The 22,884-nt window shown below is 41.0% G+C and overlaps 1 long non-coding RNA gene across 1 annotated transcript; it reads left to right on the top strand.

Annotated features, from left to right (window-relative positions):
- Positions 1–36: 36 nt before the first annotated feature.
- On the top strand, positions 37–15,899 carry LOC133255524 (uncharacterized). The gene is made up of 4 exons (XR_009738961.1): positions 37–123; positions 1,637–1,735; positions 12,070–12,178; positions 14,592–15,899. It is a non-coding gene; the product is annotated as an uncharacterized LOC133255524 (long non-coding RNA).
- Positions 15,900–22,884: the final 6,985 nt, after the last annotated feature.

Here is a 22,884-nt window from a genome sequence, read left to right as displayed (position 1 = left end):
GGGAGGGGCCCAGTGTCAACCAATGGCTGAACAGAACCACTAACGGTCACTCAATGACAGCCACTTGGGGAAGGGGCCCACTAGCACTGATCAATGGCTGAACAGGACCACTAACACCCCTGGGTAATTACCCACTAATTTCCCAGTAATTGGAGGAGGTGGGGAGAAATGCTGCACAGCCATAGACAGGGCTACGTTCTGTTACACTACCAGTTCACTCACCCTCCTAAACGCAGGAATGTAGTCTGTTTCTTTCAGTGTTTGACTCACACTTGTTGCTCAGTCACTACGCCATGGCCGACTCTGCAACCCCGTGAACTACACGGCAGTCTTCCCTGTCCTTCACTATCTCCTGGAGTTTGCTCAAACTCATGTGCATTGATTTGGTGATGCCATCCAACCATCTCATTCTCTGTCACCCTCCCTCTTCTCCTGCCTTCAGTCCTTCCCAGCATCAGGGTCTTTTCCAATGAGTCAGGTCTTTGCATCAGGTGGCCAAAGTATTGGGGCTTCAGCATCAGTCACACACTAGCAGTGAATAAATGTTTGTTGAATAAAAAAGTGACCAAAATATTATAAATAAAAATGAATTTGTAAAAAATATTACTCTAGTCACCAGCCCTTAGTAGAGTAGGATCTTCCCCAAAGTATTTCATCTAAAGATAAATTGTCTGACTTTCTCATAATAGACTCACAGGGACTATTGTTCTTCACGTCTTCAACTTCTAACTCATTTACCCTACGAATCCCAGCAAGAAACCTTTCTCATACAGCTTTTATTTCACATAGTTGAGTTTTTCACTTGCTACTACAGACTTGCTAAGGCACCCAGCTCAACACCAGGATCCAGGAACACATTACTGCCTGCTCCTGGGATTATGAAAGAGCAGGAACGGAGCCCACCTCAAGTTTGTCCACTGACCTTCTCTTGCAGAGATCTCTGTCCTTCTGTATAGGCCCTGGAGCTTTTTACCCCAGTGCCAAAGGGTCCTTACTGGCAGCCAAATGTCACTGAAAAAATGGAGTTCATTCTCTTTTCCATCATATTTTTCCCTTTCAGACCCCTCAGTAACTGCAGACGTAATCACTGAGCATAGGCAGCTGAAGCCTGCATCTCAAGGTCCCATGTGTCATGATTAATTGAAGGCTTCTGTGGGTTTGTTAAGTATGGTTTCTTAGGGTCCATCAGCTTTGTAATCACACCTGGAAAGGGCAAAACTTCTTCATTCTGTATTTTTTCTCAGAGAACTAGTAAGTCTTGTAGTCATTCTCTGTGCCAGTAGATATTACACGTTTCCAGGTCCTCAGGCTGCTTCCTGATTTTGGAACAGGTTTGTGTAAAGTCCTGACATTGCACTTACTGCTGAGAATGGTGCTGAGGCCCTGCAGCATCACGAGTTAGAAGACAGCTGCTCATATCAAAAAGCCAAATCCCCACCAGTTTAAACAAGTAGGATTTATCTTCCTGACCACCCCCCTTATCTAACAAGATGTATGTCTAACACTGCAACTCAAAGTGTCCTTAGAAGAGAGACTTCTTCTATTTTCTGCTCTACTCTCCTTAATAAGAAAACATTATCATCTCCTTGTTACGAGATGGCTGCTGTATCTGTGGGTTTCACATCCTTAATTCTAGGCAGAAAGAATAAGGAAGAGGGAAGCATCACCCCTTCCAGAATTTCCAAGAAATCCTGAGCTGATGTCACAAGGCTATATTCAGCTGCAAGAGAGTCAGGTAAAGAGTATTTTCAATTGGGCGCGGGGCCAACCTATCCATTTAGGCACAGTGCCTAGAACTCGTCATATTAATACTTTTAGGATCCTCCAAAAATCTCATTTTACTTTCTTTTAGAATCAAAAGGGAAAAAGACTATACTGAATATGAATATACAACAATGAATCTAGTCTGAATTGTTTGTCTTTATACCAATGAAGTTGTGAATTCAATTTTAACTTTTAAATAGAGGAGGGGTCCGCAAAGGCCAAAGCATCTAAGGATGATGAGAATCACAACACAGCCATGATTGGGATGATCCCATTGGATTCCAAACTGGAATGATGCCACACTAGCATGCTACTGTCTTTTTTCCCTCACCCAGAAAGCAGATTTCATAAGACTATGAGCTTTACAAAATTAATACACATAAATAATAACATCATTCTCACCAGAGAGATATTGCCCACTACAAGTATTGACTAGTGATTATCAGTTTTTCTGAAAGGTATATAAGTAATTTTTCTTTCAAAATAAGATGCTATTGTGCAATGCTACATTTCTTGACCTCATTTTCCAAACCAAGAAATTTTAATAGCTTCACCCTTTGGCTGCCCATGGTTTATCATTGCCCAATCTGCTAATTCCTTTCCTTGGTGTTTTGCCAGTAAGTTGAGGATTACTTAGACTAGTGACTGCTGTAGAGTATGTGCTTTCTAGTTACCTGACTACCTGCACAGCCTGTCACCTTGGCCCTTCCCCAAAAGACCATTTAAGGAGGAGTTGTTTTTATCAATTACTGTATTTTCATCTGTGGTTAGAAAAGAGAGGGTTTTTCTCTTCTCCACAAACATTTGGCCACCAATTGCCAAGAGTATCACTTGTGAGTCATTTTGAAGAGCTATTGGCCCATAATTGTTTCCAGATGACATTTGAAATGGATGATGTAGAGGAATTCATTTCCTATTCTCAGAGCACCAAGAATAAGCTTAGCACCTCAAAGCATTCTACTTGAAACCTTTTACAGAGAGCATGTGCCCCATACAGCCCATGTACAGGGAATTTGTTCCTAAAGAGGTGGCTTCTGTTGACAGTACTAATGCAGAATCCTTGAAGCAGAGACAGTCTCTTGTTCAACTTGGTCCTCTCATGGTGGTGCAGTCGCCATAGTGGCCTCTTTAGCCTCTCACTGAATCTTAATCCAAGTTAATTAAATTGCCCACCTTAAAACCATTTTATGTTTCCAAAATCAATTCAGGATAATCAGTTTTTCCTGGGGGAAAAAACAAACGATCATTACATATGATCCTGGCTAAGAGGAATGCCAGTATCCACATAAGAAAGATACGGTCAGCATCATGTTCTCTTAGACAAAAGGAGAGCCCTGGAATCAGCTTAGGAAGGAAAAGTAAAGAGAGTAAAGGTTAAAAAAGAAAACAACTCTTTCTGAGAGGTGAGGTTAATGGGTAAATTGTTTCACTTTCTAAACACAGTTTCTTCACCTAAAAAATGAAGGTAACATTGCCTGTGTGTGTGCTTGGTTGCCCAGTTGTGTCCAACTCTTTGCAACCCCATGGACTGTAGCCTGCCGGGCTCCTCTGTCCATGGGGATTCTCCAGGCAAGAATACTGGAGTGGGTTGCCATGCCCTCCTCCAGGGGAACTTCCCAACCCAGGTCACCTGCATTGCAGGTGGATTCTTTACAGTCTGAGCCACCAGGGAAGTCTACTTCAGAATAAATTGTGATGAAGACCAATCAAGATAATTTTTGTAACGCAATAGGGCAAGGCCTCTCACATTTTAAAACCCCAATAGATGGTGTCTGTATCTTTACTGGGCTTCCCTCATAGCTCAGTTGGTAAAGAATCTACCTGCAATCCAGGAGATCCTGGTTCAATTCCTGGGTCAGGAAGATCTGATGGAGAAGGGATAGGCTACCCACTCCAGTATTCTTGGGCTTCCCTTGTGGCTCAGCTGGTAAACTGCCCACAATACGGGAGACCTGGGTTCGATCCCTGGGTTGGGAAGATCGCCTGGAGAAGGGAACGGCTACCCACTCCAGTATTCTGGCCTGAAGAATTCCATGGACTGTATAGTCCATGGGGTTGCAAAGAGTGGCCTCTTTAGCCACAGACGAGCGACTTTCACTTATATCTTTACTACTTTTATAGATGCTGCTGTTGTTATTTTTACAGTGAAGTGGAATTACCAGTCTAGCTCAGGAGGTCTATTTTATGGTTGTAATCATTATGGTACAGGTGTTGCAAGATTATAATTGGGAAAGAAGAAGATGAGAAAAGCATATACTTTCGAATGATGTCTCTCCTTATCCCTAAATGTTCTTCTTTCACAGGGAAACATTTCTTATTTGTTCACAACTTTCAGCCACCATGAAGAAACCCTCTGGGAAAGTAATACTCTAAGGCGTGATTCTTTCACCCTCTACTAAACCCAGGAATGGAGTCTCTTACACATCACAGACATTTTGTGGGTTTTTTTTTTTAAGATTCATTTTTAATTAATGAATCTCACATACTGTCTCCTATCTAACTACTCCTTTTAGTTACACAACTGCGTGCCAGACTTTGGGAAATGAAGCACAGAGTCATGAAGTTGCCTTGCTGTGGGGGTGGGGGTGTCACACCCTGGGAGTGGGTGTGAGGCTGTCCTCTAAAGGGTGGGATTTTCCTCTGTCGACCATACACCCAGGGAGAAAATAAATGATGCTTTGATCCCAACTTTATAAAGAAGAACTATTCCCTTTTCTTTGGGACTGAGCTGACAGTCACTCACCTGTCAGTGAGACTGACAGGTCTCCACTCTGGCTAAAGGAGAATAAGCTTAGTCATGTGCACAGAGGTCAGGGGATCCCTTCATGACAGGGTATAGGGAGCTCAGGACCAAGACCGCCTAGGGAAGCCCCTAGGATGAGATTCCAGAAGACATCCTGTCTAGAAACCAGTTTTAAATTTTCTCTTTTTTTGCATCATCATTGCCTCCTCTTATATCTAATATCTCAATCAGCCTTTGTTAAACATTGACACAGACTCCCTGATACTTGGAGGAACTATTCATGCCCATTTTGGAGCCTAAGAAAATAAAGGGGGCTCAGATGGTAAAGAATCTGCCTGCAATGCAGGAGACCTGAGTTTGATCCCCGGGTTGGGAAGATCCCCTGGAGAAGAGAAAGGCTACCCCCTCCAGTATTCTTGCCTGGAGAATTCCATGGACAGAGGAGCCCAGTGGGCTACAGTCTGCAGGGTCGTAAAGAGTCAGACATGATTGAGCAAATTTCACTTCACAAGTTACGAGATAGCAAAAGATGAATGATTAGTAAACAAGGAATATCAGTCAGAGCAAGAAAGCCACCTGAAGGGTACAGGGGAGACCAATTCATTTAATGGAAAAGAAAAATCATTTCTAAGCAAATTCTTAAAATTCACCAGGGTGGTGAGGGGTAGAGAATATGAGAACATGAGATCTCCACAAGGCACAGGATGGGATTTCAGACTATCATTATATAAATATATATATATATATATATATAGTTTTTGGAGTGGGGAGAGGGTTGTTTGTTTCACTGTCATTGTTGTTTGAATTAAAAGGAAAAGTTACCCAAAAAGCTAGAGAGTTTGCCAACACTGGAGCTGTCTTCATTTGCTAGGACCACCATAAAATGATACTACAGACTGCATGACTTAAACAAAATGCGTTTTTCTCCCAGTCTGGAGGCTAGAAGTCTGAAATCAAGGTGTCAGCAGGACTGGTTTCTTCTGAGGCCTCTTTCCTTTGTTTGCAGACGGCCACCTTCCTGCTGCAGACCTTCTCACGTAGCTCTCTGTGCTCACACAACCCTGGTGTCTCTCCAGCCTCTTGTAGGACACCAGTCCTCTAAGCCCCATGAGGAAACCCTAATAACCTCACAATCACCTCTTTAAAATTATCTGCAAATACAGTTGTATTCTGAGGTCCTGGAGCCTAGGGCTTCAACTTATGAATTTGGGAGGAACACAGTTCAGGGGTTAATATAGATGTCAAAATGCAATTAACATGTAGGCCCTGAAGTCTCGAAAAATAAAAGGAGATACAGGTGACATCACCATCAGGGTAACAGCCTTTCTCCTCTTTATTCTGATCCTCTCTCTTCTCTGCAAACACCTCATTGGTTTTCACTGACTGTCTTTCTGAAAATCCTAGGCTGTCTCCTCGATGCTAACTTCCTTGAAGATTTCCATAGAGAGGCTTCAATTAGGGTTTGGTGGAATGGTGTGGTAGGAAGGACTGCAGGGTTAAAATCACAAAATGAAGGAAGCCTCTGGTAGGCCCAGCAGGAAGAACATGGCTGAGAGATGACTGATTTGCTGCACAGAAATCTGCTTTCTGCACTCGACTTCCCAACTGCCTCTGGGACATCCACTACTTCATCCAAACACACTCAAGGCAAAGCACTCCAACATCGCTGATCATTTCTCTGGCAGCTTTCCAGTGCTTCATTTCTTGTGTTAATAGTGGCTGAGAAAATTACACAAAGTATCCAGGATGTTCACATCATTTCAATTCACTTTAGTCACTCAGTCGTGTCCAACTCTTTGTGACCCCATGGACTGCAGCACGCCAGGCCTCCCTGTCCATCACCAACTCCCAGAGTTTACTCAAACTCATGCCCATTGAGTCAGTAATGCCATCCAATCATCTCATTCTCTGTTGTCCCCTTCTCCTCCCACCTTCAATCTTTCCCAGCATCAGGATCTTTTCCAATGAGTCAGCTCTTCGCATCAGGTGGCCAAAGTATTGAAGTTTCAGCTCCAACATCAGTCCTTTCAATGAATATTCAGGACTGATTTCCTTTAGAATGGACTGGTTGGATCTCCTTGCAGTCCAAGGGACTCTCAAGAGTCTCCTCCAACACCACAGTTCAAAAAGCATCAATTCTTCGGCACTCAGCTTTCTTTATAGTCCAACTCTCGCACCCATACATGACTACTGGAAAAACCATAGCCTTGACTAAACGGACCTTTGTTGGCAAAGTCATGTCTCTGCTTTTTAATATGCTGTCTATGTTGGTCATAACTTTCCTTCCAAGGAGCAAGCGTCTTAATTTCATGGCTGCAATCACCATCTACAGTGATTTTGGAGCCCCCCAAAATAAAGTTAGCCACTGTTTCCACTGTTACCCCATCTATTTGCCATGAAGTGATGGGACCAGATGTCATCATTTTAGTTTTCTGAATGCTGAGCTTTAAGCCAACTTTTTCACTCTCCTCTTTCACTTTCATCAAGAGGCTCTTTAGTTCTTCACTTTCAGCCATAAGGGTGGTGTCATCTGCATATCTGAGGTTATTGATATTTCTCCTGGCAATCTTGATTCCAGCTTGTGCTTCCTCCAGCCCAGGGTTTCTCATGATGTACTCTGCATATAAGTTAAATAAGTAGGGTGACAATATACAGCCTTGACATACTCCTTTTCTTATTTGGAACCAGTCTGTTGTGCCATGTCCAGTTCTAACTGTTGCTTCCTGATCTGCATACAGGTTTCTCAAGAGGCAGGTCAGGTGGTCTGTTATTCCCATCTCTTTCAGAATTTTCCATGTCAGAATGTTGACATACTATTTGCTTTACCATTTACTTCAAAGTTCCTCAGAGTTCTCTGAATTTTACTTTCTAGAACAAATATTCTTGGCATAAGCATAAAGGATGCCCATGCAGTTATTTTTAATGGCAGCAGAAAGCAAATTCTGGATTTTCAAGTCGGAAGCAAGCTGTCTTTTAGCAATGAACAATTAATGGCTATGTAGTAATAAGTTTGGTTGGCACAGGCTTATTTCTTCAATTCACTGATACATAACAACAATCACAAATGTATTAAAAAATGATCTTGTTTCTATTGAGTGATCTCCCTTTGCTCTTGTTCTTATGCTACAACTTACCTGGCGTTGCCCCAGGTTCACCTTCAATTTCATTGATTGAAGATGACATCTAAGGAGACCAATTTGATTCACCAAAGCATAAAGCTGCTGCTGCTGCTAAGTTGCTTCAATCGTGTCCGACTCTGTGCGACCCCGTAGACGACAGCCCACTAGGCTCCTCTGTCCCTGGGATTCTCCAGGCAAGAATACTCTGCTGCTGCTGCTGCTAAGTCGCTTCAGTCGTGTTTGACTCTGTGTGACCCCATAGACGTCAGCCCACCAGGCTCCCCCGTCCCTGGGATTCTCCAGGCAAGAACACTGGAGTGGGTTGCCATTTCCTTCTCCAATGCATGAAAGTGAAAAGTGAAAGTGAAGTCGCTCAGTCATGTCTGACTTTTAGCCAGGCTCCTCCTCCGTCCATGGGATTTTCCAGGCAAGAGTACTGGAGTGGGGTGCCATTGCCTTCTCTGAGAATACTCTAGATAGGACCAAAAGAAATGGTTCAGTTAAATTTTCCAGGATAATTCCAGTGCAACATAACCATCAACATTTTCCAGGGCAGAAAGGCGTGTTTCTGGTATATTTCACTGTCCAAAGGACTTTCCTGTGTCAAGTCACTCCCCTGTTGTAGTGCCTGAATTTGAATGAACTCTGTATTACTGAATCCTCTGCCCCATATCTAGTCTAAGGAAGAGGCCTGATATTCCAATAATTTGCAAGCAAATACACAGACCGAATTCTGAATGGTGACCCTGGATTCCCCTTGAAATTTTGATTTCCAGTGTTAGTCACAGCTCCAGCTGGAAGACTACTTAGCCTACGGCTGATTCAGGAATTCTTGCCTAATGGATGATGACTTGTATGGTGAGTCCCTTGAAATCTGAAAATTAATGCTGGTCAAAACGCAGATTTCCAGGGGGAACCCTCTGCAACTGTTTGAAGCCCAGTTATTTTTCTCATGATATGCTAGAATTTGGCTGGTCGCTTATTTTGGGCTACGTGCATACGACTGTGCTGTACTTCTGCATGGACGAGCACAGCACAGTGCCCTCATCCGTCTGCGGCATCCCATTCCGCTCTCTTTCCCTCAGTCTCCAGCAAGGACCCATGTCTTCGAGAAGACCATTCGCCCAACAGTGCCCTCTGCCTCTCATCAGCAACTTAGCAGCATAATCAGGTTCCCTGATTTCTAGCTCAGGGTTCTTGATACTATACCAAGTGGCTCACAAGGGTTACTCCAATGTCCCACCCATCCCACAGGCCACTCAAGCCTCCATACTACACAAGTCAGCTGTCTGCATGCCGCACCAAATAAGGTCTGAGGATGTGAGCTCTGCAGCCAAAACACCTGAAGCTACTTGCTACTCTTCTTTCCCTGCCTCAAAAATTGTCCATTTCCCTCACCAGCCAGCCCTGGAGCAGCTAAAGAACATGATGTGGCTTTGCACGCTCATTCTATAGGGAACAAAGGGATACAAATTACAGCTCCTATTACTAGCCTCCTCAAATCCCTTCAGTGTTTCCCTGCAGAAGGTCACAACCCTTGGCTTGTTATTAGAGGCATCCTTTAGCATGCCCTGAACCTCCCTGCTTCCTCTCCACCCAGCAGCTCCTTACCCTGCCCCTTCTTGTCAGTGATGGATTCTTGCTCTTTGCTATCCCATTCCCCTTGGTAGAGCGTCCCTCCCACCCTTCACTCAACTCTAGTTGAGCCGCCAGACACATATTATTTTTCCAAGGCCTTGCCACAGAGGATCCCCTCCGCCTCCTCTCTGAGGTCATGTAAGCACTCCCTGCTCACAGAGCGTGTAAGGTCAGGTATTGTTTTGTGTCTCCCAGGCTCTCCTTCCTTACTGGCACCCATGCTTTTTAATATCTATCAGACATACCTGATATTTTCTCACCTCTGTGCCTTTTGCCCATGCTGCTCTCTTGCTGAGAATTCCATTTCTCATTTCTATCAGAATCCTAGCTATATATCAAAGTCAGTTGAAATACTATCTTCCATTTAACTGTCCCTAATCGTCTGCATTCTAGTGCCGTGGTGACAAATTCAGATCAGATCAGTCGCTCAGTCACGTCCGACTCTTTGCGACCCCATGAATCCCAGCACGCCAGGCCTCCCTGTCCATCACCAACTCCCGGAGTTCACTGAGACTCACGTCCATTGCGTCAGTGATGCCATCCAGCCATCTCATCCTCTGTCGTCTCCTTCTCCTCCTGCCCCTGATCCCTCCCAGCATCAGAGTCTTTTCCAATGAGTCAACTCTTCGCATGAGGTGGCCAAAGCACTGGAGTTTCAGCTTTAGCATCAGTCCTTCCAAAGAAATCCCAGGGCTGATCTCCTTCAGAATGGACTGGTTGGATCTCCTTGCAGTCCAAGGGACTCTCAAGAGTCTTCTCCAACACCACAGTTCAAAAGCATCAATTCTTTGGCGCTCAGCCTTCTTCACAGTCCAACTCTCACATCCATACATGACCACAGGAAAAACCATAGCCTTGACTAGATGAACTTTTGTTGGCAAAGTAATGTCTCTGCTTTAGAATATGCTATCTAGGTTGGTCATAACTTTCCTTCCAAGGAGTAAGCGTCTTTTAATTTCATGGCTGCAGTCACCATCTGTAGTGATTTTGGAGCCCAGAAAAATAAAGTCTGACACTGTTTCCACTGTTTCCCCATCTATTTACCATGAAGTGATGGGACCGGATGCCATGACCTTCATTTTCTGAATGTTGAGCTTTAAGCCAACTTTTTCACTCTCCACTTTCAGTTTCATCAAGAGGCTTTTGAGTTCCTCTACACTTTCTGCCATAAGGGTGGTGTCATCTGCATATCTGAGGTTATTTATATTTCTCCCGGCAATCTTGATTCCAGTTTTACCCCAAACTAAAACAACACCAATTTATACCTTTGTAATCCTGGGAGGCAGAAGTCTGAAATGGCTTTCACTGGGCTACCATTAAACGATTGGCAGGTCTGTGTTCCTTCTGCAAGTTCTAGAGGCGGTTTCCTTGGCTTTCCCAAGCTTCTGGAAGCCACCCACACTGTTTCCATCTTCAAAGGCAGCAGGCGTGTATCTTTAAATCTCTCTCTGCTTCTGCCATCACACCACTCCTCACTGTCCCTCTGGTCTGCCTCTTATAAGAATTCTATGATTACTCTGGGTTCATATGAATAGTCCCGGAAACCTCATCTCAAGATCTTTAATCATGTCTTCAAAGTCCTTTATACCATGTCAAGTAACATATTCACAGGTTCTGGAGATTTCCCTAAAAGAGAATCTATCTTTTTCATTTCTATAACCTTATAACATTGTGTTTGAGTATCTATAATTCAGGGTTCATCTAAGACTGTATCCTTAGGGCAGGGTAATAGCTTTTATTTAAAATTCAGGTAAAACTTTGTTTTTGGATGCTGGTATTTGAATTTCATATTATTTTCACATGTCACAAAAGATTATTTTTTTCTTTTTCTTTTTGTATTGAAGTACTGTCAATATAAGATATTACATTAGTTCCAGGTGTACAATATAGTGACCCAACATTTATATACATTATAATCTGATCACCATGATAGGTTTAGTAAACAACTATCACCATACAAATTTATTCCATCTTTATCGACTATAGTCCCTGTGCTGTACATTACCACCTCCATGTCATTACTGGAAGTTTGTATGTTTTAATCCCCTTTACCTGTTATATACAATCCACAACCCCCTCCTGTCTGGCAATCACTAGCTTGTTCTCTGTATCTGTGAGTCTGTTTCTATTTAATATGCTTGTTGGTTTATATTCCACATATGAGTGAAATCATACAGTATTTATCTTTCTCTGTCTGACTTATTTCACTTAGCATAATTCCTTCTAGACCCATCCATGTTGTCACAAAAGGCAAGATTTCATTCTTTTTTTTATGCCTGAGTAATATTCTATTATATGTATTACTCCTGACAATTTCATTTCTTGAAACAGTCTAACTTCTCTTCTTCACTGCAATGTCCACATACAGGCACAAAGATAATTTACCTAAGTATGATTATTATGGAAATATCTATGGTAATGAATAATTGGAAACAACTTAAAAGTCTATCAATATGGTAGTTAAATTATGATATGAAATAATATAAAAAATTATTTTATATCATATATAAAAATATGATATATCATATAAATTTATGATATATAAAAACACAGAATATTAAGCAGACATTCAAAACAAGAGGGAGATGCATAAACAAGCATGGAAAACATTCACAATGTGTTAAGTTTTTTAAAAAAAGCAAGTTTTATGCAGTACATATAAAACAATTTGGCTTTTTCAAACAAATTATATGTGTGTAATAGGTTATGTATGCAAACAGAAGGATCTGGAAGATAGGTTATTACTTGCCTATGTGATTTTGGAACATTTTCACCCTCTCTGAACATTTGAACTTGATTTTACAGTTATGTTTTGCTTTGATGATTGGAAGAAAGGAGAGAAACCTGTTCTGAAAATACAGCAACAGATATTATGTGACTTCTGGAAACAAGGGAGGTCAATAATGGGCATATGGTAAGAGACCAAAACATAAGACATTCTTCTTTCAGAGGAAACTGAAAGCTAAGGAAATCCTGCCCCATAATTATTGTTTTAGAAACTAACTGCTTTACACTTACTTTCTTTTCCACAAAATGCCAGCAGTCACATAAAAATGTTTCTCAGTGATATTAGGATGTCACGATTCCACAGTTGTCTACATCTGACTCTTTCGGGTGCTTCTGCAGTGTAACAATAAGCTTAAGGAAATCTCCCAGAATTCCCAGGTTGAGGAGTGAGGAAAAAACCCACCTTTTTGTTATTGAATTGGATACAAGCTTACAGGCAATATTAACAAAAGAATATTTTTAAGTAGAGTTAATTAGACCATTCATGGTGTAAATTTCTTTTCATATAGCCCATTTGTTTCCTTAAATCTCCGTGTCTCTATATATTTCTTTTCTCCTATACTCCAGGATCTAATCAATTTAGAATTCTTTACACGTGATAATTCTTTGAATCAAGTTTGGCCACCAAAACAGCAGGATGCTATCAAACTTATTTTTGTATGTATGATTCCATATGTTTAAAAGTCAACATGCAAATATATGCAAAAATTCTAAAATTAAAAAAAAAAACAACCTCCCTGAACTTAATATGAGGCCTTATGGGTGGTTCCAGGTGTCTTGAAACTGGGTGGCTTGTGTGTGTGGGTGGGTGGTAGATGGTGAGTACCAACCTCATTCTCTTCTTTAAAGTTGCTAAAAATGAGATCTTACAGGAGACCAAGGAAATACATTCAATAATGCTTAACAAAGGTTTTCTAATTGACAGTTTTTTGAGATGCTTTTTAAATGAACATAATTCCATTTACTTTCATCAACAATACTGCCGCTGTTAACCCTGGAATGAGAACCACAAGATGACACCTTTATACTCTGTCTAGTACCATGATTCCTCTATTACAGAATAATAAATCCAATTATCTGTTTATTCAAAATTTCCATTGAACTCCATAATATTCAAAAACACTGCTATTATATTTTCTGAGTCTCATTTCCATTATTGGCAATCTTCTCTGCATACGATGTCTTCTGCTATGATGAGGCTAAAATTTACCTTGCAAAATTCTTTGCGTAGTGTCATAATAAGAGTTACGAATTTACAAAACTTGGTGCTATTTATTTCTACTTAGAATCACCTGCTTCTCTCTGGAATCAAAGAACACTTATAAGCAGTCAGTGTACTAAGGAAAATCAGTGTGCGTCCTTGCCAACAGAAAGGAAAAAAGAATGAAGGCAGGAATTCAGGTGGTGGGTTTTAAGGGATAATGGACAAGAGAATTCTAAGAGGTTTGGACTGCTGCAGGTATCTTCCCAGCTCTAGGAAGGCTCAAGCTTGCAGAGTACCACCTGTACTCCTACTTTCCAATCCCCAGCCTCCCACTCCTGCCCACATCCTCTCCTTCCCCTGACCCAGCACCTCCCCACCATGCCCACTCACCTTCTTACCACCTATCTGCATACTCACCTATAAAGGCGAGCTGACATAAAATTCAGGATGTGAATAGATGGAACACAAATGTGCCCTGTTCATCTCAGTGAGTGGATCAAGTAATTGTGTTTCTGAGAATGAAAACTGCCTTATTGGGAAAGTAAAGATAGTTTTTTTGTAGTTGAAGATTTGCGCTCACGTTTAATCAGTAAGAGTCAAGTCTCTTACCGATTGGGCCATTAAAGCCTTTTGTGAGAGAAAATAAAGAAATCTGAGCTTTTGGATAAAGCAGAAATTGGAGTGAAGTGAGGGAGGTTGAGAAGAAAGGGGACGAAGGGAGAATGGAGCCCTGAGTCAGGAGGATGTTCTACTGTAGCCAGGAAAGGGACCAAGAAAAAGCCCTCCATGAAGAGGTTATCATAGGCATGTTAGCAAATATCTTTCCCAGTTGGAAGAAGAGATTTTCAAGATAGGTGGTTAGCCAGGGAGATTTAGAGTCACACATCTCAGACAGATGCCCGTACAAACTGGGGATTTGGAAAGGAGATCATGTTCTATGACAGTGTTTTCCATAAGATAAAATGCATTTCTATTATAAGTATTATTCTAAACCAGAAAGAATGGATAGTGAGTGTAGACAGAGGCAGGGCAGGGCTTGGGTGTGGAGAGGGGTAGGTAGCAGCTGGGGGAAAGGGTCAGGCTTTTGGGAATACCAGAAAATAAGAACACAAAGAGAATGGTAGAAGCAGCAAAGTTATTAACAACCCTAAATACAGAAAGATCATTTTGCCAGAGTACAATTCAGATAAAAAGTGGACAAGTTATTTTTAAGTATTCAAGACAACTAGAGTCATTGATACAGAGCCTATTTTTCACATCTTGATGCTGGAATTCATTTTGGTATGGTTTTATTTTTAAAAATATATACCTATTTTGTTTATGCTTATTTTTTCAGACCTGGAAAATTTATATTCGTGGATAAAAGAAAGCTGACGATAAGGTCAGTGATTCATCACAGATAATTATTGAGAAACTAACCTCGGAGACCAAGGACAGAGCTGGAGGATTCAGTGGGGGAGGGGCAATGCAGAGGGAGGAAAGGACCTAAGTGCTTAGAAGGGAGACTATGGTAAATGCTGAAGACTAGTCCATTTAACGTCTTTCTCAGGGGATTTTTCTGAGTATATGATGAAGCAGGAGGCAAACATTTAAAGCCAGTCTGTGTCATAAGGAAAAGTCATGCCAAGATACGGTTTCCTTTTACGGCTATGATTACCCTACAGGTAGATGGGGGTGCTTTAGACCTAGTGAGGCCAGACTTAAGCAAGGCACTTGACAAAGTCCAAGTTCTGTCCTCATAATCAAGTCAGGGAAACAGAAGCAGCAGTGGCAAAAGCTAATCTTTAGACTAGTGCTGAAACAGTTGCTTAAGAGCAGCCTAGGAAGCTGTTAAAGGTCTGAGATGCCTGTGCCACGGCCCTTTAGATCCTGGAGTGGATTCCAGAGGTCAGGTTTTGGTAAACTCCCCAGATGATGCCCATGAGCAGATAGGGATGACATCTCTGAAGGAAGCTGACTGACAGACCAAAGGCAACCTGAAGAGAGATGTCCCAAGGTTCCATGCATGCTCCGTTCCAGTCAACACTCTCATCAATATCTCAGATAAGAATGAGAAGTTGATCACATTCGAGGATAACATGAAACTGGACAAGATGGCAGAGTTAGCATCCCAAATGATTTCAGCCTAAGTTTGACAAGATAAAAACCTAAGATTAGGTTAAAATAAGATTGTCAGTGAAATTTTCACATCACCTACAACTTCAAGTCACAGGAGAGACCTCCAAAATTCATTTTATTATTTGTAATTTTAGAAAGTCAATGAAAAATAATGCAGGGATCTGGCCTGGTCAGAGGTCTTTCAGCCTGGGCAGGAAGACGATTATGTATAGATAGACGTTTGGAGACAGAGAATCAATCATGTGGTCAATTTGGCACATGAATGGGGAGTTAACAGATTTCTATGAGCAGACTCAGGGAAAAAGACATAATGTGTGTGCCTTGAATCCAAAAATGTAGATACATGGCACACCACTCTTAAAGTTATGGAATCAAGTATTAAAAAGGTGTACTGCATCTCATCAAGGTCCTGATTAAACACTCTGGTTATTAGTTAACTAGGATGGTACTTGCCCTCCTTAAAAGGTAAGCATCTTACAGTCTCAGAATTGAAAACTGAGTAGAGAAATATCATAGAAAATTAAAACCCAATAATACTAATATTTTTGCATCAAGAAAAGTTAAAATACAATATTTTACATACTTATGTTTGGGAATTACCTTTGACTGACAGCTTTGTAACTTCAATGTAAATTGTCTGAAGTAATCGATTCAGATGTCTGGTTTGCAGTGGAATTCTTACTAACTATATAATACAATATTTCAACATTTAACTCATGGTTCATGATATTTATAAACTCAATTTATTAGATTTATATGAAATACTCAGTACTTGGAAAGTCTGCCAATCAGGCAATCAAATTAAAGGGAAATAAAATATATTAAATTTATATATGCAATGTAAAATATGTGAAAGTATTTAATTAACTAGTTTTAAATGCATCAAATATTGTTCAAAGGCCATTAGAGTAACTGCTAAAACTGCTAGGCACAACTTGAATAACAGGATTTATAAACTGAATCTAGAACCTGAGGAAGAATGAGGTTATTAAAAAGTAGTGACTTTAATAAAGTGAATATCAATCTTTGAAAACAAAATCAACACCTGAATAGTCTTTTATACATAGACAAGCTAGCCTTGAGTGAACCAAAATCTCACATCAGCTTGTCCAAAGTTGGGATGGGCAGCAGCAAGTGTGAAAATGATGAAGGCTGGAGGCTGAGTCCTTGAAGCTCCACTGGTCTCAGGACGCTGAGTGTGCTGAGAGCAGCTGCAGTCTTGGGACTGAGCAGAGAGGTCCGTGTTCAGAGAGGGAGCCCATCACTTCCCTCCACTCCACACGGGTCAGGTCCCTTGGTGTGTCCTCCTCACTCTTGTAAACCTATCTCTAGAACCACTTGTTGCTGGCTGTCCTGAGCTGTTTGATCATTCACTGAGGTTCTTTTTAGTTTGTTTTTGTAAATAATGCAGATGTTTTAGCAGATATAGAAATGGGTGAGATTAGTTGTCTCCCTACAAAGTCACTACTAAGTCATAATGAAAGCAGGTCTCCAAACAAATTCTTCCACATGTCTATCAGACGTCTAATAAGCAAACATCTATCAGTAAATAAGCACAAAACAGTTCATACAATCTATCCTTTTATGTCATCTGACCATACTTTTCAAGGAAAAGTTTCTAGAGGCAGATTCAACAATATTCTAGTGGCAGAAGTCTGTGCTTCTTATGGAGGAGCTGGCTTCCAACACTGGCAGGGCTCTTATGAAGGCATGGGCTCAGACCCGTGAGGCAGCTTAGCAGAAACTAAAAAAAGCCTGGGCTCAAATATTGGCTGTCCCCATTCACCAACTTGGGAATTTTACATAATCTCTCTGCCTTCCATTTCTTCATCTATAAGGCAGGGATAATTGAAAAAAAAAAAAAAAACTACCTATTTTTAAGGTTGCTGTGGGAACTAAAGGCAATAATGCATATAATATACACAGTGTCAAACAGGCAGCACTCATTAAATATAAACATATATATATTAAATATAAACTATGATTGTCATTGTTCTGTGTAATTACAGAGAGAGAACTAGAGTTTACGGGTAAGAATGAGAAATAAGAAAATAATCAATTCAGAAAAAGAATTTTCTGGCAATTATAGTATTACAAAAATAGATGAAGCTATCTTTTGCTGAAATAAATTCCTGTCAAGGTCAGTATTCAAGATGAAACTGTCTGTGGACTTATCAGAGGTTTGTCTAAGGTTTCAGAGGAGATTCCTGCTGAGGGTGGAAGATTAGATATACAGAGGTCTCTGTCCTTCTCTCCAGCACACAGATTCTGTAATATGGGCCCCTTTTCTTTTCTTGTAGGTGTAATTGAGATGTGATTATCCACGGGTGGTCACAGAAGGGTTCTCTAGCCTTGCAGTTTTACAGACCGAGAAGGCTGGTCTGGAGAAATCACTTTTTCTTCACGTCTAACTCTCCTTTTTAAGACAAATGGTGCAGTGTTCTTTTGCTGCACCTTTATTCCTGTTACAAGCAGTGTGATTTCCTGCCTTCATGTTTCTCTCAGGTGAACCAAACGTCCACCAGTCTGACATTCCCCGTTCTCCACTTTGCAGGGGTAGTCACACACACCCTCAAACAACCCTCATTCTCTACTCGTTTTAAAAGACACAATAGGACCTTGTTTCTGGGATTAAAGTAGTGCCCTGGGCTACTTCTCTAGCTTTCTGCCATTTGTATTTCTAAGCCATTTGATTCTTGCATGATTTTTGTATATTTACCCACCCCTGGGCCCCTTCTCTCCTCTGAGAAAGACTACAACTAGCCCTTGATTTAGGAAGTTCCTGCTGTAATGCCTCTATCTGTACAGATATCACTTTCTGACTTCTCCCAGGCTTAAATCATGAATGGTCCTTATCTCTGACCTTGCCTGGTTATGTGTGCTCATTCTCCCCATTTCTTGGTTATCAGTTCAGTTGCTCAGTCATGTCCGACTCTTTGCGACCCCATGGACTGCAGCACGCCAGGCCTCCCTGTCCATCACTAACTCTCGGAATTTACATTTCACCTCAGAATTCCCCTAACACCCAAATCTGTTACTTTTACTCCATGTTTTAAAAATTTACAATCAATTTTTAACCAGCTCATGTTTCCTGTGCCCATTGCTTCATGCATGAAGAGTTAGAGGAATCCCTTGATTCTTGGTGAGTAGACTAATCATAAAATAATACAAATGATTTATAAACATTTAAAAATGTTCATCCTCCCTAATATGAAAAAAAAGCCAGTAGAGGCAATGAAGTACTATTTTACTCTTACAAAATGAGTTGGTAGGAAACCAGGCAAATACTGCAAATCTGGTGAGTATACCCTAGGACAGGCACCTGTGTCTACCCTGGTGATAAGAGTGTAACTTGATACCAGCTTTTGAGAAAGCAGTTTGGCAAAATATAATAAGGAAACATGACCATATATATTTTTGGGGGCAAAGAGGTTCATCACAGCATTATTCAGAGTGTGAAAAATAAGGTAATTGATAAGAAAGTTCACCATAACTGAATATTTTGCAGCCATTCAATCTTCTTTATTCCTATACTTTTTAAATTAAACTTTTTATTTTGAGATCATTGTACTCTCACATGCAGTTGTAAGAACTAATGCAGAGGGATTTTATGTACTCTTTACCCAGTTTTCCCAGTGATAATATCTTGCAAAACTGTAGCACAGTATCACGATCAGAATGCTGATGTTGAGACAGTTAAAATGCAGAAGGTTTCCATCACTATAAGGATCCTTCATGTCATGCTTTTAATCACTTGATCATTCCCACGGCCTCTTTTTAGCCCCTTATCTGTTATCTATTTGTCCACTTTTTGCCATTTCAAAGAAGTTATATAAATAGAATCATACGGTACGTAAGTTTTTAGGATTGGCTTTTTTTCACTCAGCCTAATTCTCTGGAGATTCATCCAGGTTGTTGCATTTATCAATAATTCATTTCTTTTTATTCCAAGAGTAGTATTCCATGATATGGGTATACACAGTCTGTTTAGCCAGCCCTTTGAAAGGCATCTGGGTTGCTTTCACTTTGAGGGAATGATGAATCAAGCTGCCGTAAACATTCAGGCTTAGGTGTGTTTACATGAACAGAGCTCTGCATTTCTCAAGAGATGTGCAGTTGCTGGGTCATACGTTAGTTGCATGTTTAATTTTTTAGGAAACTGAGAAGCTTTTCCACAAGGACTGAACCTTTTCCCCCTCCAGCAATGTAAGAGTGCTGAGGTTTTGCCTCACCCCACCAGCATTTGGTGTTGGTACCATTCTTATTTTAGTTATTCCGATAGCTGTATAGTGGTATCCCATTGTGGTTTTCATTTGCATTTCTCTAGTGGCTAATGATGTTGAATAATCTTCAAATCTTATTTGCCATCTGTATATTCTCTATGTTGAAATTCTTTTCATGCCTTTTGCCATTTTCTATTTGGATAGCTTGGTTTTTTACTATCGTATTTTGTAAAACTGAGATATAAGTAATATATCATAAAACTCATCCTTTTAAGATGTACAATTTAGTAGTTTTAAGTATATTCAGAAGATTGTATAACCATGACACTTTATATAATTCCAGAACATGGTAATCACCCATATTTATTAGCAATCACTTTCCATTCTCTCCTTCCTCGCCCCTGGCAACTTCTAATCTACTTTCTATTTTTCTGCATTTGCCTATTTGGGATATTTAATATAAATAAAATCATATAATATATAACTTTATGGGACTGATTTGGGTATAAGGTGTTCAAGGTTCATCCACATTGTAGAGGTATCAGTGTTTCATTGCTTTTTTATTGCTGTACAATACTAAACTGTATGGATATATCACATTTTGCTTGGCTAGTCATCAACTTATGGACATTTAAGTCATTTCCACTTTTTGGTGAACATGAATAATGCTGCCATGTACATTTGTTCTGTGTACACATATTTTCAGTTCTTTGGCTATACACCTAGGTGTAGGATTGAGGAGTAGCATGCAGGTTCTATATTTAACACTGTGTTACATTCCCAACAGCCACTTATGAGCATGTAGGAAATACAAAGATTAAGGAAGAGGCTCTGCCATCTCAGACAAGCTATTTCATTGTGGGCGACTAATTGTCCCTGAGCCGAGCTAATGACTCTGACCTCGCATCGCATCATTGCCGCGGAGCCACATGTGAAGAGATATAAGTGACAGTCGCTCAAGAGTCCTACACAGACAATGAGCAAGCGGCTATTTTTCACACTCTTCCCAGGAGCTGCTACCACACTTTTTAAATGTCCCTCGGAGCTAGTCCTCCTCCACAAGAACGCACATCAAATGCGCTCTCATTATCACATCTGACAAAGCAGATCCTAGCTGTTAATGACAAATTAGAGCATACCAGTTACCCTTCTCTCCAAGAAAGCGGTGCCCCTCAGCTCTGCAGGGAACACTTGTTTTTCGGAAGATGGCTTTGGGATTTGGAGGAGTGAGCTGGGGAGGTGGTTTCCGCAGAGGCCTGAGGAAGTACCCTTGCTTGCTCCCCTCTCCCAGATATCCAGAATCTTAGGCACAAACAGCCCAGGGAGAGGAGGGGTTGGGAGGAGGTCTACGGCCTCTGAGAAAAGACGTGATTGTCTCCTGTCTTCTCGTGGCCCCGAGAAAGGCACTGGTGAGGAGCCTAAGCAGACTTGGGCGCAGGGCACATGGGGCCCTGCAGCAGCTACCGGGCCAGCAGTGGGGCCCCCAGTGCCTCGGCTGAGCCACGTCACAGGCCGCCCTGATGGCCAGCACGCACACAGTGTGCTCCTGACGGAAGCTTCCGCCCTTGAACCTTCCCACACCGCGGCTACCAGGATCAGCCACAAACAAGGGTTCTTCTAAGAGGGCAATAGGGGTGGTGAAAGCTCCAGAAAACAGATCCCGAGGAAACTGGCTAAAGGAATGGAGGCAGTTCTGCCTGAAAGAGTGAAAGGCAGAGGAACAGGACATGAAAGCTGTTGTGTGGAAGCAAAGAGCCCACTTAGTTTCTGTAGTGCTGAGAACTCAGCTAGGACCAAAGGGTGGGTGGAAAAGTAAAAGTGTTGGGCTCAAAAAGGTTCCAACTAGTAATTAAAGCTGCCCAACTTGAAGGAATCACAAATTAATGCATTCTTAAAACGCTCTATTCCATGAGGCGTTCACATAGCCACATGGGTCTCTCAGTGAAATAGCTAAGCTGTCTATTAATGGCACTGTGTGCTGTGAGAGGGAATAGATTAATTGCGTATTGCCTCTATGTAGCTATGCTCAGAGGTAAGCCTAATGGACACATTCATGATAAAAGAAAAAAAGACCCTATTTTCTACTCTAATGTTCTAAGGGCTTTTCTCCAGGGCTGCTGGGGTCCCAAGGACTCGAGGGTTAGAAGCCTGCTGTACAATCCCACTTCTCACCGATCTGGGTCCCCCTCTCCTGTGACCACTGACGCGGCTGGACAGAGATATACCGGAGTGTTTAAAAGACTCTGGAAGAAAAGGATTATCACTAAAGAGATTTGACCTTGAAAATCAAATGAAAGAAGTAAAGGCTCTAAGAATAATTACCGACTTAATGAATTTGCAGCCCAGGTAGACCCATCCCTGAGACCTTCCTCCTATTTCCCTTTGCAGTCAGGGGCCTGGGGAACCAGGTAGTCTCCGTTTTTCTTTCCTTTCCCCATGTTCCCTGGGAGCCTTGTTCCCTGAAGCGCACTAAGTTCATGGCCAGCAAACGTCAAAGCTTCTCCGTGCAGAATAAAGGGAGAATTCAGGCATTGTGGCTGGGGGAGAAGTACTTCTGGCCAAAAGTGAGTTCCTCAAAGCCCAGGATAGAGGTGGTTATCTAGTTCAGAGATATTAAAATATTTTTGTTCTAAAAAAAGAGAGACTCTTGGGAGTTCCCTGGTGGCCTACTTGTTAGGAACTGGTGCTTTCGCTGGGGAGGCCTGAGTTCAATCCCTGGTCAGGGAACCATCCCACATGCTGTGCAGGGTGGCCAAAATGCAAAAAAATTAACATTAAAAATTTGGAAAAGAGAATCTTAATAGAGTATTTCCATCATGCAATTTCTAAGTTAACAGTAAAGTTTTTCATCCTAAGTTTAAATACTTTCAAAGGTTATAATTTGAAACATTTCTAACATAAAAGTTGAATTTCTTTCATGAATGTATGCAATCAAGTCTAAACACCATGGCAACTGATAAGCCATAATTTCATTTTTAAAAACAATTTTTTAACTTGCAGAAATTTGATGTTTTTTTCATGAACTTAAATTTTTATTCCACTTCCAAGAGTTGTAATTAATAATATTTTTATAAGACTTTATTGATTACCCTATCACATTTATCTGCAGTAAAAAATGTATCTAAATTTAAAAACTTTTATGTTCTGTGATCATAAAACTGTAAGCATTAAAACAAGCTGGTTGTATGAATTAGCGTTATTAGCAATTCACTACTAAAACTATATTAATATATTATATTTATTATTAAACACAAAAGTTTAAATTAGAATGAAAATACACCTTAATAA

The sequence above is a fragment of the Bos javanicus genome, chromosome 10, assembly GCF_032452875.1.
Source record: "Bos javanicus breed banteng chromosome 10, ARS-OSU_banteng_1.0, whole genome shotgun sequence".
In the NCBI taxonomy this organism is placed as follows: domain Eukaryota; kingdom Metazoa; phylum Chordata; class Mammalia; order Artiodactyla; family Bovidae; genus Bos; species Bos javanicus.
Note: the sequence above shows the minus strand (reverse complement) of the source record. Positions and strands in the feature narration are given on the sequence as shown.